Source organism: Moschus berezovskii, chromosome 19, assembly GCF_049115385.1.
Source record: "Moschus berezovskii isolate FMDL1 chromosome 19, NW_MosBer_1.0, whole genome shotgun sequence".
Taxonomy (NCBI): Eukaryota; Metazoa; Chordata; class Mammalia; order Artiodactyla; family Moschidae; genus Moschus; species Moschus berezovskii.
In genome coordinates this window covers 1,278,641-1,290,817 of record NC_142478.1, presented here as the reverse complement: position 1 = coordinate 1,290,817, position 12,177 = coordinate 1,278,641, and the positions used below count along the sequence as shown (strand labels likewise).

The 12,177-nt window shown below is 42.7% G+C and overlaps 1 protein-coding gene across 1 annotated transcript in view; it reads left to right on the top strand.

Moving 5' to 3' along the window:
• The window catches only part of LOC129535983 (ankyrin repeat domain-containing protein 26-like), a 185,177-nt gene extending 173,369 nt beyond the window's left edge, over nt 1–11,808 (top strand). Inside the window, exon 17 of the mRNA XM_088827885.1 lies at nt 11,666–11,808. The gene's annotated coding sequence lies outside the window, so the exon portion shown is untranslated. The remainder of the gene's footprint in view (nt 1–11,665) is intronic.
• The last annotated feature ends 369 nt before the right edge of the window (nt 11,809–12,177 follow it).

Below are 12,177 nucleotides of genomic sequence, written 5' to 3'. Positions count from 1 at the left end.
ACCTCACCTCCAATGCCCTGTGTCCTGAAATTAACTCAGTCCTTCCATCAACACCCATGCCAAGCCTGGCTGTCACCTTGGTGAACAGCCAGCTGCCCGCTGTCAGGAGGCCAGGAACCAAGGTCACTTCTTCCTTTTCCCTCATCTCCTGTCCTTGCTTGGTGACTCGCTTCAAGTCCTGTTGAAGAGTGGACATTAAAGGAATGGGTGCTGTACTTTTTCTTCGATTTTTCTATGAAAGTAGAATTCAAGATCAACTTCTAGGAGAAGGGAAACAGGATTAATGTAATTGGGCAGTTCATTTAAGTTCAAAAGATCATTCTTTAGCTATAAAACAAGAGGATGGAAGTGAAATAATCTCTAAGGTTCCCTTCAGGTTAGATATGTTACAATTAGTGATCCCTGAGTGCAATCACTTCAAACATATATTTTCAGGTGCATTTTCCAAAACTGCATCTCTTCAGAGTTTTACACCACAGATACCTCATTACTGAAAGCTCTCCACACTTAAAATTCAATCCTATTGTCCATCATGAAGAAATTATGTTTGGATAAAAGTTTCCAAGTCCATAAATATAAATAAAAAAATGCAGAAGAGCACAAATATAAATCTAAACACCCAAGCTAAATATGCCAAAATAAAAAGTACTTAATCATGTGAATAAAGGGAACAAAGCAAAAGTGAACTGACTGGAATTAAAACAAATGTATGAGAATCCATGTATTTGCATAAAATAAAATACAGTAACACAAAATCTTCCAAAAGTTATTTTTTAACTTAAATAGAATGAAGCAGATAAACTCTTGCACAATGAGTTCTCAATGATGGAATTGTTCTAAAATGTGATTCTACACTGAAGAGTTTAAAGGTTAATTAGAAATCCTTGTTATATCCTATTCAGTGATTTCTTGGATTTCAATTATTTGTTCTTTAAATAATTTCCTTTTTTTGACAAAGATATTCAAATACACATGCTTTATGTATTTTTAAAAAATCCATCTCTTCAAAACCAAAATACAATTACCTTCAGATGTATATATATACAGGAATATCTTTAATGAAAAAGCACCTGATGAAAATAAAGCTCCTCAATACAGTCTTATTTCTCCTTACCATTTCTTACACGTTCAGCTCAGTTCAGTTCAGTCGCTCAGTTGTGTCCGACTCTCCACGACCCCAAGAATCATAGCACGCCAGGCCTCCCTGTCCATCACTAACTCCTGGAGTTCACTCAAACTCATGTCCACAGATTCGGTGATGCCATCTAGCCATCTCATTCTCTGTCGTCCCCTTCTCCTCCCGCCCCCAAACTTTCCCAGCATCAGAGTCTTTTCCAGTGAGTCAACTCGTCGCATGAGGTGGCCATAGTATTGGAGTTTCAGCTTTATCATCAGTCCTTCGAATGAACACCCAGGATCGATCTCCCTTAGAATGGACTGGTTGGATCTCCTTGCAAACCAAGGGACTCTCAAGAGTCTTCTCCAGCACCACAGTTCAAAAGCATCAATTCTTCGGCGATCAGCTTTCTTCACAGTCCAACTCTCACATCCATACATGACCACGGGAAAAAATATAGCCTTGACTAGACGGACCTTTGTTGGCAAAGTAATGTCTCTGCTTTTTAATATATTATCAAGGTTGGTCATAACTTTCCTTCCAAGGAGTAAGCGCCTTTTAATTTCATGGCTGCAATCAGCATCTACAGTGATTTTGGAGCCCCCAAAAATAAAGTCTGACACTGTTTCCACTGTTTTTCCATCTATTTCCCATGAAGAGATGGGACCAGAGGCCATGATCTTTGTTTTCTGAATGTTGAGCTTCAAGCCAACCTTTTCACTCTCCTCTTTCACTTTCATCAAGAGGCTTTTGAGTTCCTCTTCACTTTCTGCCATGAGAGTAGTGTCATCTGCATATCTGAGATTATTATATTTCTCCCAGCAATCTTGATTACAGCTTGTGCTTCTTCCAGCCCAGCGTTCCTCATGATGTACTCTACATAGAAGTTAAATAAGCAGGGTGACAATATACAGCCTTGACACACTCCTTTTCCTATTTGGAACCAGTCTGTTGTTCCATGTTCAGTTCTGACTGTTGCTTCCTGACCTGCATACAGGTTTCTTAAGAGGCAGGTCAGGTGGTCTGGTATTCCCATCTCTTTCAGAATGTTCCACAGTTTATTGTGATCCACACAGTCAAAGGCTTTGGCATAGTCAATGAAGCAGAAATGGATGCTCTTCTGGAACTCTCTTGCTTTCTCCATGATCCAGCGGATGTTGGCAATTTGATCTCTGGTTCCTCTGCTTTTTCTCAAACCTGCTTGAACATCTGGAAGTTCACGGTTCACATACTGCTGAAGCCTGGCTTGGAGAATTTTGAGCTTGACTTTACTAGCGTGTGAGATGAGTGCAATTGTGCGGTAGTTTGAGCATTCTTTGGCATTCCCTTTCTTTGCGATTGGAATGAAGACTGACCTTTTCCAGTCCTGTGGCCACTGCTGAGTTTTCCAAAGTTTCTGGCATATTGAGTGCAGCACTTTCACAGCATCATCTTTCAGGATTTGAAATAGCTCAACTGGAATTCCATCACCACCACTAGCTTTGTTCGTAGTGATGCCTTCTAAGGCCCACTTGACTTCACATTCCAAGATGTCTGGCTCTAGGTCAATGATCACGTTATCGTGACTATCTTGGTCTTGAAGATCTTTTTTGTACAGTTCTTCTGTGTATTCTTGCCACCTCTTCTTAATATCTTCTGCTTCTGTGAGGTCCATACCATTTCTGTCCTTCATCGAGCCCATCTTTGCATGAAATGTTCCCTTGGAATCTCTAATTTTCTTGAAGAGATCTCTTGTTTTTCCTATTCTGTTGTTTTCCTCTATTTCTTTGCATTGATTACTGAGGAAGGCTTTCTTATCTCTCCTTGCTATTCTTTGGAACTCTGCATTCAGATGTTTATATCTTTCCTTTTCTCCTTTGCTTTTTGCTTCTCTTCTTTTCACAGCTATTTGTAAGGCCTCCTCAGACAGCCATTTTGCTTTTTTGCATTTCTTTTCCATGGGGATGGTCTTGGTCACTGTCTCCTTTACAATGTCATGAACTCCATCCAGAGTTCATCAGGCACTCTATCTATCAGATCTAGTCCCTTAAATCTATTCCTCACTTCCACTGTATAAGCATAAGGGATTTGATTTAGGTCATATCTGAATGGTCTAGTGGTTTTCCATACTTTCTTCTATTTAAGTCTGAATTTGGCAATAAGGAGTTCATGATCTGAGCCACAGTCAGCTCCTGGTCTTGTTTTTGCTAACTGTATAGAGCTTCTCCATCTTTGGCTGCAAATAATATAATAAATCTGATTTCGGTGTTGACCATCTGGTGATGTCCATGTGTAGAGTCTTCTCTTGTGTTGTTGGAAGAGGGTGTTTGCTATGACCAGTGCATTCTCTTGGCAAAACTCTATTAGCCTTTGCCCTGCTTCATTCCGTGCTCCAAGGCCAAATTTGCCTGTTACTCCAGGTGTTTCTTGACTTCCTACTTTTGCATTCCAGTCCTCTAGAATGAAAAGGACATCATTTTTGGTTGTTAGTTCTAAAAGGTCTTGTAGGTCTTCATAGAACCGTTCAAATTCCGCTTCTTCAGCGTTACTGGTTGGGGCATAGGCCTTGATTACTGTAATATTGAATGGTTTGCCTTGGAAACGAACAGAAATCTCAAAAACGACAGAATGATCTCTGTTCGTTTCTAAGGCGAACCATTCACTATTACAGTAACCCAAGTCTATGCCCCAACCAGTAACGCTGAAGAAGCTGAAGTTGAACGTTTCTATGAAGACCTACAAGACCTTTTAGAACTAACACCCAAAAATGATGTCCTTTTCATTCTAGGGGACTGGAATGCAAAAGTAGGAAGTCAAGAAACACCTGGAGTAACAGGCAAATTTGGCCTTGGAGCACGGAATGAAGCAGGGCAAAGGCTAATAGAGTTTTGCCAAGAGAATGCACTGGTCATAGCAAACACCCTCTTCCAACAACACAAGAGAAGACTCTACACATGGACATCACCAGATGGTCAACACCAAAATCAGATTGATTATATTTTGCAGCCAAAGATGAAGAAGCTCTATACAGTTAGCAAAAACAAGACCAGGAGCTGACTGTGGCTCAGATCATGAACTCCTTATTGCCAAATTCAGACTTAAATAGAAGAAAGTATGGAAAACCACTAGACCATTCAGATATGACCTAAATCAAATCCCTTATGCTTATACAGTGGAAGTGAGGAATAGATTTAAGGGACTAGATCTGATAGATAGAGTGCCTGATGAACTCTGGATGGAGGTTCATGACATTGTAAAGGAGACAGTGACCAAGACCATCCCCATGGAAAAGAAATGCAAAAAAGCAAAATGGCTGTCTGAGGAGGCCTTACAAATAGCTGTGAAAAGAAGAGAAGCAAAAAGCAAAGGAGAAAAGGAAAGATATAAACATCTGAATGCAGAGTTCCAAAGAATAGCAAGGAGAGATAAGAAAGCCTTCCTCAGTGATCAATGCAAAGAAATAGAGGAAAACAACAGAATAGGAAAAACAAGAGATCTCTTCAAGAAAATTAGAGATTCCAAGGGAACATTTCATGCAAAGACGGGCTCGATGAAGGACAGAAATGGTATGGACCTCACAGAAGCAGAAGATATTAAGAAGAGGTGGCAAGAATACACAGAAGAACTGTACAAAAAAGATCTTCATGACCAAGATAGTCACGATAACGTGATCACTGACGTAGAGCCCGACATCTTGGAATGTGAAGTCAAGTGGGCCTTAGAAAGCATCACTACGAACAAAGCTAGTGGAGGTGATGGAATTCCAGTTGAGCTATTTCAAATCTTGAAAGATGATGCTGTGAAAGTGCTGCACTCAATATGCCAGCAAATTTGGAAAACTCAGCATTGCCCACAGGACTGGAAAATGTCAGTCTTCATTCCAATCGCAAAGAAAGGGAATGCCAAATAATGCTCAAACTACCGCACAATTGCACTCATCTCACACGCTAGTAAAGTCATGCTCAAAATTCTCCAAGCCAGGCTTCAGCAATATGTGAACCGTGAACTTCCAGATGTTCAAGCAGGTTTGAGAAAAGGCAGAGGCACCAGAGATCAAATTGCCAACATCCGCTGGATCATGGAGAAAGCAAGAGAGTTCCAGAAGAGCATCTATTTCTGCTTCATTGACTATGCCAAAGCCTTTGACTGTGTGGATCACAATAAACTGTGGAACATTCTGAAAGAGATGGGAATACCAGACCACCTGACCTGCCTCTTGAGAAACCTGTATGCAGGTCAGGAAGCAACAGTCAGAACTGGACATAGAACAACAGACTGGTTCCAAATAGGAAAAGGAGTACGTCAAGGCTGTATATTGTCACCTTGCTTATTTAACTTCTATGCAGAGTACATCATGAGGAATGCTGGGCTGGAAGAAGCACAAGCTGGAATTAAGATTACCGGGAGAAATATCAATAACCTCAGATATGCAGATGACACTACCCTTATGGCAGAAAGTGAAGAGGAACTCAAAAGCCTCTCGATGAAAGTGAAAGAGGAGAGTGAAAAGGTTGGCTTGAAGCTCAACATTCAGAAAACAAAGATCATGGCATCTGGTCCCATCACTTCATGGGAAATAGATGGGGAAACAGTGGAGACAGTGTCAGACTTTATTTTTTGGGCTCCAAAATCACTCCAGATGCTGATTGCAGCCATGAAATTAAAAGACGCTTACTCCTTGGAAGGAAAGTTATGACCAACCTAGATAGTATATTAAAAAGCAGAGACATTACTTTGCCAACCAAGGTCCGTCTAGTCAAGGCTATGGTTTATCCCGTGGTCATGTATGGATGTGAGAGTTGGACTGTGAAGAAGGCTGATCGCCGAGGAATTGATGCCTTTGAACTGTGGTGTTGGAGAAGACTCTTGAGAGTCCCTTGGACTGCAAGGAGATCCAACCAGTCCATTCTAAAGGAGATCAATCCTGGGTGTTCTTTGGAAGGACTGATGCTAAAGCTGAAACTGCAATACTTTGGCCACTTCATGCGACGGGTTGACTCACTGGAAAAGACTCTGATGCTGGGAAAAGTTGGGGGCAGGAGCAGAAGGGGACAACAGAGAATGAGGTCGCTTGATGGCATCACTGACTCTGCGGACATGAGTTTGAGTGAACTCCGGGAATTGGTGATGGACAGGAAGGCCTGGTGAGCTGTGATTCATGGGGTCGCAGAGAGTTGGACACGACTGAGTGACTGAACTGAACTGAAGCTTCTGCAGTGTTACAGGAAGGAAAAGTAGAATGCTGAGCAAGACAGACATGAATCCTGTTCTCAGGGGAAGTACCATCTCCTCGGGAAGAACAGCTTCACAAATCACTGCAAGTGTGTTGAATGTGTAATAGAAAATGTTATGGGTATTTTGGGAGGATATCACAGACAAACCTCACTTTCTTTAAGGTCTCAGCCTTGTCATCTAATGTGTATGAGTCAGGTTGAATTATTTACGCTTTCTAATGTTTAATTTTCTAATCTATAATTGAGATTAATGTTTTATAGTGTCCTAATGAGAGGTAAGTCACATATTCTGTGAAATCACCCATCTATGACTTGATGCTGCTGCTGCTGCTAAGTCACTTCAGTCGTGTCGGACTCTGTGTGACCCCACAGACGGAAGCCCACCAGGCTCCCCCGTCCCTGGGATTCTCCAGGCAAGAACACTGGAGTGGGTTGCCATTTCCTTTTCCAATGTGTGAAAGTGAAAGTGAAGTCGCTCAGTCGTGTCCGACCCTTAGCGACCCCACAGACTGCAGCCTACCACGCTCCTCCATCCATGAGATTTTCTAGGCAATTGCCTTCTCCGTCTTTACCACTAGTACCATATATTTTAACAAAACAGTGTGTACAGATAAATGTATGGGTCATGTTTCTAGGAGCATTTCTCATCTTTATGATGCTGATGTCTTCTGTTACTTCAGATATTAACAAGAGTGCCTCAGAAAGTACCTTCCCTGACCAAACTCTAAATCAGCACTCCAAGTCACCATGACCCCCTTACCAGCTTCATTTTTCATCATAGCACTTTCACACCCTAACATTATATTATTTGTTTATTGATTCATAATCTCTCCAACTTCAATATAAGCTCACTTAGGGCGGAGACCTTGCCGTTTTGTTTACTGTTAAATTCTAGCCCCTAGAAAACTTCATTGTAAGTGTCCATAAACTATTCACTGGATAAATAACCATATAAGCACAACACAATGAACATTAAAAGGCATCTCTTCCTAAAATTCTGGGTTTTCGGCTTGAGTGTGTATGTATATGTGTTGGTGTGTAGCTCTCATCAGAAGCAAACTGGCACAATTTGAAAACTACAGTATCTACAGCTCTAAGACCAAATCCCTCAGTGCGCATTCTACTGTAAATATATAAAAGTAGTGGAGCTGGGTCGCACCCAAGAAGATGTTCTAGCAGGAAATCAAAGGTCTTTGAACAACCACTCAGTGCCCCCCCCCTCCACTGAACCTTCTAATTTTGCCAGTACCAGTAAGGAAGATATTTGACTTTGTGTTCCTAATGAACATTAGATAAATTCTTTCCCTGAGTATATTAAAATTACCTCTTTTACCTGGCAGATTTTTTTTCTCTGACAGTGTAATCAGTGGATATTAAATATATGATAAAGCTCATCAGTAGGGTGTGATATTTGTTAATATATACATTGTCATATGGGGTACTGCACCTAGTAGTAAATGCAAAAATTCAGTACAAGCTTACCTGTCATTGCGAAAGATCTTCGGTAGATACGTTCTGGGGAACCACATGGCCAAAGCACACATCAGGACCCAAAGGATTGCAAGTTCATCTAGCATCTGACCCAGGAAACTAAGGGTTGCATGGAAGTAGACAGATCCAATTCCCACTATGACTTGATAGACGGTAATAAAAATAACTAACATTGATTAAGTGAGCACTATATATCTGGCATAATTTTATATGTATTGAGTCATTTAATCCACAAAACAACACTCTAGTTTGGGTTACATACTGTCCTTTTCCCCTTCTTTAAGTCTACAAATTTACAGATGAGCGATCTTAGACCCAGAGAGTTAAGATGTTTATCTGAGTCCTCAGATAGAGCAAGTGGCAGACGTGGGAATCATCGGTAGGCAGCCCGACTCCCACCCATGCTGACCACCCTGCTCTCTATCACCAGCGGCATTTGAATTCTCAGGGAGGCCAACTGCCACCCCCAGGGCAGCTCTACTCAAGAAGCTGAACAGACCCAGTGATGATCAAGGTCAGTGTTGGTCCTCAAGGGGTCCCCAGCTGTCCAGGAGCAAGCAGTGTGCTGGCTTAGTCGCCTGTCTGTCAAAGACGCTCATTGAGACGGAGGGTTTTGGTCCCTTAATTCCTGGAAGCTGAGACAGTAAGTTTACGACTTTCTCTAGTGGGTTTCTTTGTCTGCTCTTCAGGTGGCTCTCACTGTGGAAATGAGAATCTGTTTAAGCTGTAGACATGTTTTCATTCTGGGAGTGATATTCAAGATGAGGCTGAAATAGTACAAAGGCAAACATTTCAGCCTGAGGTGGTGTTTGGACTGGACAAAGAAGAGCTATCACTGACCGTCTTTGATTGGCAAGTAAGGGCAGGAAGCCGGGCTGCTTCCACGCTTAAGAACACTTTGGGCTGAAACTTTCATGGGACAGGTAAGAGCTTGTGTATGGGCATCCTCTTATGGCAGAATCACTGGCCCTATGGGATGCAGACTGCTTTGTGGGCACTGTGTGTGGGCAGGAGCGCTGCCAAGTGGACTTGCTCCAGGGATGGAACGCTCTCCATCTGTGCTGTTTACTGTGTAACTGCTTGTCAGATGTGCCCACTGAGCAGCTGAAACGTGGCCAGTGGGATCAAAGAACTGGTGACTTAAGCTGTATGTGTTTGTTAATTTAAATAGACACATGTAGTAAGTGACTCCTGAATCATACAATGCAGTTCTAGACCAGAGGTTCCCAAGTTTCAAACTTTTCTGTGCTGGGAGACAGATGAAGAGAAGAGGATTGAGGAAGAACACCCTGGTCCCAGGAGCTGGAACCCAGCATCTGAAGGTGAAACAACATCAAGGCCAGCCTTCTCAAGCTTGCTCAGCTACAGTGTCCTTGGCATCTTGGTTTTTGTTTTTGTGTTTTTGTTTTCACTGCAGCCCTAAGCCAAGACAAGTCCTAACCATCACACAGTTAGGTCCAAACAGTGCAGTTATGTTCACAGGATACTCAACAAATGTCCCTGTGCTTCCTTCAAATATGTATACTCTGCCCAGGTGCCCTGGAGAGTGCGTTGTAATGCCTGGAGAGAACCGTGAAGCTGGGCCGGGAGATCCCCGAGCAAATGTTAACAGTTTCACAGAAAATGAACATCGGATCCATTCACTCAGGACCGTGTTGGGACAAAACTAAACCCAGGACACCCTGCTCCCATCCAAAGTGAACGAGCATCTCTCCGCCACGACTGTACAAGCGCTACTTCCTTGACACTGCCACTCACTGCTCATGTGCAAGCTCATTCAGTCACTCAGTCGTGTCTGACTCTGTGCGACCCCGTGGACTGTAGCCACCAGGCTCCTCTGGCCACAGGGGCTCTCCCAGCAAGAAGACTGAAGTGGGTTGCCATGCCCTCCCACAGGGAATCTTCCCGACCCAGGGATCAAATCTGGGTCTCCTGCATCTCCAGCATTAGCAGGTGGGTTCTTTACCATTAGTGCCTCTTCTTCCTACGTAAAAACTGTTAAGACGCTCAACCATCAGATCACCCGTGCTTTCTAGCAGCATCCAATCCAAAATTAAATTAATTTCCTGACATTCTCCCCCGAAATCAAAGCTTCAAACCAAATGACAAACCACCCCCACATGCTTATTGCGCCACCTGGTGGTTGCTCGTGGTGTGGGGGCAAGTTAACAGACCTAACTCTGGCTGCAAGTGTATTCCTGGTTGTCTCTGGACATGGATATATCAAGATGGGTTCCAAAATTTCATGTCACATGACAGTGTGGCCCACCTTGCCATGCAATGCAGTGGTGTCCTGCAGACTATAAGGATAAGTAGGAAGCCCTAGACATCATTCGAGGCATTAACCATTCGCTCTACCCCCATGCGATCCTGATTGAGTCTCCAAGGAGAGAGGATGGAGCAAATGCAACAAGGAATTAATCTAAGGGTGATTTAACTCAGGAAATTATGGAGAATACAAAAGGATTTGATGCTATAGAATGAGAGTCTTCTCAGTTTGTAAAATTGCAACCTTGTGAAGTGGGTTATCATTTCACTTTATGGTTTCAATTAAATAAAAGAAGTTTTCCTCTTTTGGATTCTGCTGGTCCCCAGTGATGTGTACCATTCTTATTTACACGTGCTGGCTGAGTTTCAGAACCTTGGCACTAGCGGGTTTCTAGATCCCAGTTTTAAAAGAGATTGAACCACAAATAGAATGTCAAATCGTATGCTTTTGAACTTATTTTGGATAGAATAACTTCCTTTTCCTCCCTTTTCTCCCCTTAGGGAAGATTCTCTTTGCAATGCCCCGTTTTTACATACGTTAAGGAAGAGGGTTTGGGGAAGAATGGATACATGCGTATGTATGGCTGAGTCCCTTCACTCTTCGCCTAGAAGTACCACAGCACTGTTAGTTGGCTATATCCCAATACAAAATAAAAAGTTTAAAGTTTGAAATTAAAAAAAAAAAGAAAGGATATTCTGAGTATTCTTTCTAGAAGGCCAGAACTTTTTCACAAATAGAGTTAGGGTGAAACTGTTGTCTGAAGGAAGCAAATGGAACAGTAAACCTGGCTCATTAAAATGTGAAAAATTCTATCTAAATGGGCAGCAGGAAAGAAATACAGACCATATGAACAGATAAGCCATAACTATAAAGAGAGAAAGTGATGTTTTGCCTGCATTGGTGTACTGCAAATTCAAATTGATTAGCCATATCCTGTCAAGAAAATGGACTGAAGAGATCAATAAATTTTATGCATAGAATTGACTCAACTGGCATCATAGTGAAGGCACAATTTGTTACAGAAACTTGCAAATGCCTGGGCCTCACAACAGAAGAGTCAGGCGAACCCTAGATCATGTCTTAGTCACTCAGTCATGTCCAACTCTTTGCGACCCCATGGACTGCAGCCCACCAGGCTCCTCTGTCCATGGGATTCTCCAGGCAAGAATACTGGAGTGGATTGCCTTTCCCTTCTCCAGGGGATCTTCCCAACTCAGGGTTTGAACCCAGGTCTCCCACATTGCAGGCAGATACTTTACCAGCTGAGCCACCAGGGAAGCCTACATCCACTTATAATTCTCTCTTGTCACAGGAATCTTTTGCTAAAACTGTATCAGAAAAGTAGAATTCACTTCAGGCTAAAGAGAAGTTACCTGTCATTCCATTAAGACAAACCCAAATTAATTAGGAAAAAAAAAATCACTTTCAACATTATAGTCATTGAAACCACCAAAACAAAAGGAACTATATGCTTAGTCAAACAAAAAGTCATTCCTGACTGAATTCTCCAGAGTAGCTGACCATTCCTTCCACTGCCCCTGAGTCACAGAGATCATGTGGTGGTCTCTCATCTAGCTGCTGCTGCTGCTGCTGCTAAGTCACTTCAGTCGTGTCCGACTCTGTGTGACCCCATAGACGGAAGCCCACCAGGCTCCCCCGTCCCTGGGATTCTCCAGGCAAGAACACTGGAGAGGGTTGCCATTTCCTTCTCCAATGTGTGAAAGTGAAAAGTGAAAGTGAAGTCGCTCACTCGTGTCCGACTCTTAGCGACCTCACGGACTGCAGCCTACCAGGCTGCTCCATCCATGGGATTTTCTAGGCAAGAGTACTGGAGTGGCATGCCATTTTCTTCTCCTCTCATCTAGCTAAAGATGCTGAAAAGCTCAAATAACACTTTGAGTCCCAGGTGGACACATTTCTAAAGGGATTTAGAAGAAGGCACGTGTTACTAGTTAAGGCCCATAGGGATTCATGCTCAGCTAGAGAACTGAGTCTACAGAGCTTCAGCCATGCCTTTGGGTGAAGGGGAAGCTCGATTTGAGGACGGAACACGAGGTAGTTTCCTCCAGGACACACCTTTGACTGGT